The following is a 6,830-nucleotide window of genomic DNA, read 5'->3' as shown; positions in this document are numbered from 1 at the left end:
CCAACAACTTTTATGTGTGTTGCCTGAATTTCCAGCATCAGCAGAATTCCTGTTGTTTACTTCTCATTCCCCCTTTTACACTTTTTCCTCATCCACCATGACTGAGGAGTACGCCGACACCATCAGCCAGTGATAACTGGAACAAATGTTATCTCTCTTCATAGCAGAAGCACTCCTTCCTAGTCGACATGTTGGTGAATCTCCCTGAACCGCTCCAGTGCAATTACATCCTTCTTACTTTGAAATGAGCAGAACTACACAAATCTGGCCAATGTTTCATATCATTCTACCAAAACACCTCTGCCCTTATACACGTATTCAATTGCCTACAAATAAAAGCCAATATCCCTATGCCATTTTAATCACTTCGCCTACTGTATTCCTAATTTCAGGGAACCTTGGACCAGTATACAAATGTCCTACTCTTCTTTAGATCTTCTGAGGGCTCTACCAGTCATTGTATACATATTTCATAAATCTATCTGCATTACTCTGCCTGCATTGTCAATCAATTAATATCCATTAGCTTTGAAAGAGTTCTCACTAACAATAGCAGCATCAAAATATACTTTTTCCATTTCGAATAAGCTCCAACAAATAGTTTAGGACCTAAAGCCTTTACTTGTTTCTTTTCTTACTGATGCTGCTCGACCTGCTGAGTGTTTCTAGCATTTTCTACTTGAATTTCAGAATTCCAGTATTTGCAGTTCTCTTCTATTTACACCTAGATTTTGAAGTGTGATAGAATTCAACAGTGTTATGGTTTGTGACTCCAAAACTAATGAAAAGAAAAACACTGGAGCCCAGGATGAACATGTACTCTTTGTTTTTTACCTTAAGTGAGCTGCCCACTTATGACATGGTGGCGTAATGATGTATGCCGTTCACATACTTATACATATTCTCCGTAATGAAATATTCAAACAAATTATATTTGATTAAGCATGCTTAATCAAACAATATATTTAGAATCTTACTCAAATATAATTCTGAAATATTGAAAACACAACACTCATCCCTAGTTAACTATAAATTCCAACTCAATATAGAATGCATCTCAACACAATATACTATATAGTACAACTACTATCTAAACATTCACAGCATACAAATTATAAATTGTCCTATTTAGGCCTAAAGATTCAATAGCCGTGGAGGATTTCTTAATCTTATGGGGTAATGTCTTTCCCAACAATTGTAGACCCCAATCAGTTCAGGTTAGCAACAACATCTCCTCCACGATCTGCGTTAACACCAGTGCACCACAGAACTGGGTGCGTAGACCCCTGCTCTACCCGCTTTACTCTCGTGACTGTGAGGCTAAGCACAGCTCCAATGCCATATTCAAGTTTGCTGATGGCACCAATGTTGTGGGCCAAACCAAAGGTGGTGATATAATCAGCATTCAGGAGGGAGATTGAGATTTGGGTGAATGGTATCATAACAACAACATCTCACTTAATGTCAACAAGCAAGGAACTAATTATAGACTTCAGGAGAGAGAAACCAGAAGTCCATGAGCCAATCCTCATCGGAGAATCAGGGGTGGAGAGAGTTAGCAACTTTAAATTCCTGGGAGTTACTATTTCAGAGGATCTGTCTTGGACCCAGCACATAAGTGCAATTGCAAAATAAGTACAACAGCGCCTTTATTTCCTTAGGAGTCTGCAGAGATTCGGAATGACATCTAAAACTTTGACAAGCTTCTATAGATGTGTAGTAGAGAGTATATTGGTTGGTTGCATTATGGCCTGGTATGGAAACATTAATGCCCTTGAACAGAAAATCCTACAAAAGATAATGGATTCGGCCCAGTATATCATGGGTAAAGCCCTCCCAACCATTGAGCACGCTTACGTGAAACGCTGTCACAGGAAGGCAGCATCTGTAATCAGAATCCATATCAATCTGGTCATGCTCCTTTCTCATTGCTGCCATCAAGTAGAATGTGCAAGAGCCTCAGGACTCACCCACCAGGTTCAAGAAAAATTACTAAACCTCAACCATCAGGCTTTTGAATAAAAGGGTATGACTCTACTCATCTGCCTCATCATTGAAATGTCCCTACAGCTAATGAGGTCACTTTAAGGACTCTTTATCTCATTATCTCACGTTCTCATTATTTGTTGCTGTTTATTTATATTTACATTTGCACAGTTTGTTGTTTTCTGGTCTATGAATGATCTTTCATTGACATTCTCCAGATTTACTGAGATATACTATTCTCCAGATTTATTGAGTATGCCCACAAGGAAATTAATCTCAGGGTTGTATATGGTGACATATATGTATTTTGATAAGGTTTTTAATTATTTTTATATTAAGGTACAGCGTGGAATAGGCCCTTTCAGCCCTTGAAGCTGCACTGCCCCCAATTTCATCCTGCCTACTCACAGGACAATTTATAATGACCAATTAACCTACCAACAGGTACGTCTATGGACTGTTGGAGGAAACGGAGCACCCAGAGGAAACCCAGGTGGTCACAGGGTGGACGTACAAACTTCTTACAGGCAGCAACTGGAAAAGAACCCGGGTTGCTGGTACTGTAAGGCCCTGTGATAACCACTACGCTACCCTGCCGACCCTATAAAATTTACTTTGAACATTTGAACTTTGAGCTCAGCTTGGCAGCTGAGATTTGTAGCTGTGAAACAATCTCACAATTCTGGGCTCAAAACAGCTCACAGGTATGGTCTGATCAGTGTCTTACAAAGTTTCAGTATTACATCTTTGCATTTACGTTCTAGTCCTTTCAAAATGAATGCTGACATTGCATTTTCCTTTATTGCAGCTGACTCAACCTACAAGCTGATTTTTAGGGAATCCTGTACGAGAACTCCCAAGACACTTTGAACTTCTAGTTTTTGGATCTACTCCCTGTTCAGAAAATAGACTTCAGCTTAGTCCTTCCACCGAAGAGCATGACTGTACACGTCCTTACACCACATTCCATCTTCTTTGCCCATTCTCCCAATCTGTTTAAGTCCTTCTGTAGACTCTCTGCTTTCTCAACAGTACCTGCCCCTCCACCTATCTTTGTATCGTCCACAAACTTGGCCAGAAAGCCACCAATTCCATCATCTAAATTATTGACATATAACATGAAAAGTGGTCCCAACAACGACCTCTACTGAATCCCACTAGTCACCAGCAGCCCACTAGAAAAGGTCTCCTTTATCTCCTGACTTTGCCTCCTGCCAGTTAGTCAATCTTCTATCCACGCCAGTGTCTTTCCTGTAATATCATCAGCTCTTCTCTTGTTAAAAGTTTCATATGTGGCACTTTGTCAAAGACCTTCTGAAAATCCAAGTATACTATGTTCACTGACTCTCCAATGTCTATCCTGCTTGTTATGGCCTCAGAGAATTCCAACAGATTTGTCAGAAAAGATTTAATCCTGCCCCTCCTCACCCTGTTGATTTTGGCCTACTTTATATTGTGCCTCAAGTATACAGAATCTCATTCTTAATAATGGACTCCAACATCTTCCCAATGACTGAACTCAGACTAAGTGGTCAATAATTTTCTTCCTTCTGCCCTCCTCCCTTCTTAAAGAATGGAGTGATATTTGCAATTCTCCAGTTGTTTGGAAACAATATAGACTCTAGTGATTCTTGAAAGATCATTACTAATGTTTCCACAATCTCTTCAGCTACCTCTTTCAGAGATCTAGTGTGTAGACTGTCTGGTTCAGGTGACTTTCAACTTCCCAAGCATCTTTTCCTGAGTAATAGCAACTACACTCACTTTAGTTCCCTGTCCCTCTCGAATTTCTGTCATATTGCTAGTGTCTTCCACAGTGAAGACTGATGAAAATATTTATTAGGTTTGTCCACTATTTCTTGTCTGCTATTACTCCCTCTCTTATGTCATTTTCCAGTGGTCCAATATCCACTCTTACATCTATTTCACTCTTTAAATGTCTGAAAGAACTTTTGGTATCCTCTTTTATATTACTGAGTAGCTTACCTTCATATTTCGTCTTTTCTGTCCATATGGCTTTTTTAGTTGTTTTCTGTTGGTTTTTAAAAGATTCCCTGTCTTCTGACTTCCCAATAATATTTGCTATATTATATGCTTTCTCTTTTGGTTCCATGCTGTCTTTGACTTCCCTTGTCGGCCATGGTTGTGTCATCCTCCCTTTAGAATACTTCATCATCTTTGGTCTGTATCTATCCTGCTCCTTCCGAATTGTCCCAGAAACTCCAGCCATTGCTGTTCTGCTATCATCCATGCAAGTGTCCCTTTCCAAACAACTCTTCCCAGCTCCTCTCTCATCCTCTGTAATTCCCTTTATTCATACATCTGACTTTATCTTTATCTGGCATACGGCAAAGACAGCAATCTAGAGATTACTATCATTGAGGTCCTGCTTTTCAGCTTTCTTTCTAGCTCCCTATATCTTCTCTTCAAGACCTCCTCCCTTTTCCTAGCTTTGTCATTGGTATCAATAGGTACCATGACTTCTGGCCACTCTCTGTCCCCCTTTAGAATGCTGATTACCTGATCCGATACATCCCTGACCTTGGCACTGGGAGGCAACATACCATCTGAGTGTCTCTTTCACGTCTACAGAACCTCCTGTCTGCTCCTCTAACTATGGAATCTCTGGGGTTGCACCACCTTGTTGTGATGGAGAAGCTTGTGTGATCCTGAGGTCCTAAGAGCGATGCTGTCTGGACCTTAGCTCCTGGTAGTGTCACCCATGGTGGTAAGGTCAAAGGGGAGGATCCAGACAAAGTGTGGTCCAACCAAGATCGCAACAGCAGAGTGGGCGGAAGATGGTGGTAAATTAGAGTCTCCAGAATATCAGAACTATAAAGACCACCACCATGACTGCGAAGGTGGAGGAAGGCTGCTGCTGAAGAGCGAGCCCAATCATCTTGGTCTTCATGCCACTGGATTCCGGCCTTTTCTCTGTCAAGGACCATGTGGCGGCTCCTGGTTTGGTAATCCAATCAACCCACTTGGACACCAGATCTACCACCGGGAGAAGAATCATACTCGACTACAAGAGATCGCAGATGATGAAGGGAATCTCCTATACTTACTGCATTCCTCTTCTCTCTACCCTGCTTCTGAGCCACAGAGCCAGACTCTGCCAGAAACATGACAGCTGTGGTTTCCTCTGCAACGTCATCGCTTCAACAGTGTCTAAAGCATACTGCTGTTGAGGGGAACAGCCACGGGGGTGTTCTGCCCTGTATTCCTCCTGTGTCCTGCACCTTTGGGTGTAACCACCTCCCTGTATGTTCTGGTGTTCAACCCTCCAGCCTCCCAGATTAACCAGATCCAGGTCCAGTTCCTTAACATGTTCTGAAAGTCTTCCCACACCCTGCAAGAGGAGTATTCCACTATCCCGCCTGGAAATTCCAGTGCTCTAACTGTGCAATAAGAAAGAAAGTCAAAAAAATTACCTACACCCTTTACCTCACCTCGCCAAAGTCTTCATGTACAATAGCCTGAACTCCCCACTCTAATGCTGCTCCACTCACACAATGGCCACTTCTACAATGACTGTTCGGCGTAAATCTGAGCTCTTTTTATTGGTCCTTGCAAAGTGCCTAATTATGCATGTCCCAATCCAATGTCTCCTTGGGAACTAAGGCATGCAGAATGTCCTGATTGCCCCCCTCATTTCTTTTGAAATCTTTCTCCTGCTATGCAGTCCAACATCTCCTCAGCAAAAGTGCCCATCCTTTCTTTGTTATTTGGTCCTATTCACTGAATGGATTTGATTGTAAGGCAGACCACTGTTAACATCGCAAACACAAGGAATTCTGCAGATGCTGGAAATTCAAGCAACACACATCAAAGTTGCTGGTGAACGCAGCAGGCCAGGCAGCATCTGTAGGAAGAGGTACAGTCGACGTTTCGGGCCGAGACCCTTCCTGAAATGTCGACTGTACCTCTTCCTAGAGATGCTGCCTGGCCTGCTGCGTTCACCAGCAACTTTGATGTGTGTTGCCACTGTTAACATCTTTGCTCTTTAGCTGGAATTTATATTGTCCAGTGGATGTCTCCCTTCTCAAGGAAATGACATTAAAATGTTACTATTTTATATGAGGAAGGTACCTTGCTTTTGCAATGGGTACCGGCTTTAGGAGCAAAGAAATCAGATGGGTGTAAATTCCTTTTTTTTCCATCAGGCCTTTGTTATGTTATGATCTCTCATAACTCAAAGAATAAAGACTTCATATTTTATTTTTCCTGAAAATGTATTCCAGAAACAGAAATACTGCAGCACCAACCCACAGCTCATTTTATTTATTAATGAAGTCAGTTTACTCAATTGCATGCATTATTTAGGTTTTATGAATAATTACTGCTCTTCAACTTCTTGCACATGTACTGAAAGCTTGGGAGGCAGCAATACCTTGCAGACCTGCTCCAGCATATTGTATGCTGGTTGTTCTAACTGTAACGTCAACTCTGCCTTGCCACCTACCTTCTGAACAAGTATCTGTCTACCTCTTCTGTAAAGCTATTCAAAGATCCCACTGTCACTGGCCGTAGAGGAGTTCCCAAGACAGATGACCCCCCCCCCCCACCCCCGGAAAAACACATCTGGACTCACTTATGATTTAAATTTCTGACACATTACAGAGATCCTAAGTTCCAGCTTCTCTGACAAGTAAAAACATCCTTTCCATATCCACTTGGTCAAGATACCTCATGATCAAAGTATATTTCAATCAAGATACCTCTCATCCTTCTGGTTGCCTCATTATAGGAAGGATGGGGAAGATTTAGAGAGGGTGCAGAGGAGATTTACAAGGATACACGTTTTAATTCCACATCCCATTACCATTCTGACATGTCTATCC

The sequence above is a fragment of the Mobula birostris genome, chromosome 2, assembly GCF_030028105.1.
Source record: "Mobula birostris isolate sMobBir1 chromosome 2, sMobBir1.hap1, whole genome shotgun sequence".
NCBI classification, from domain to species: Eukaryota; Metazoa; Chordata; class Chondrichthyes; order Myliobatiformes; family Myliobatidae; genus Mobula; species Mobula birostris.
Note: the sequence above shows the minus strand (reverse complement) of the source record.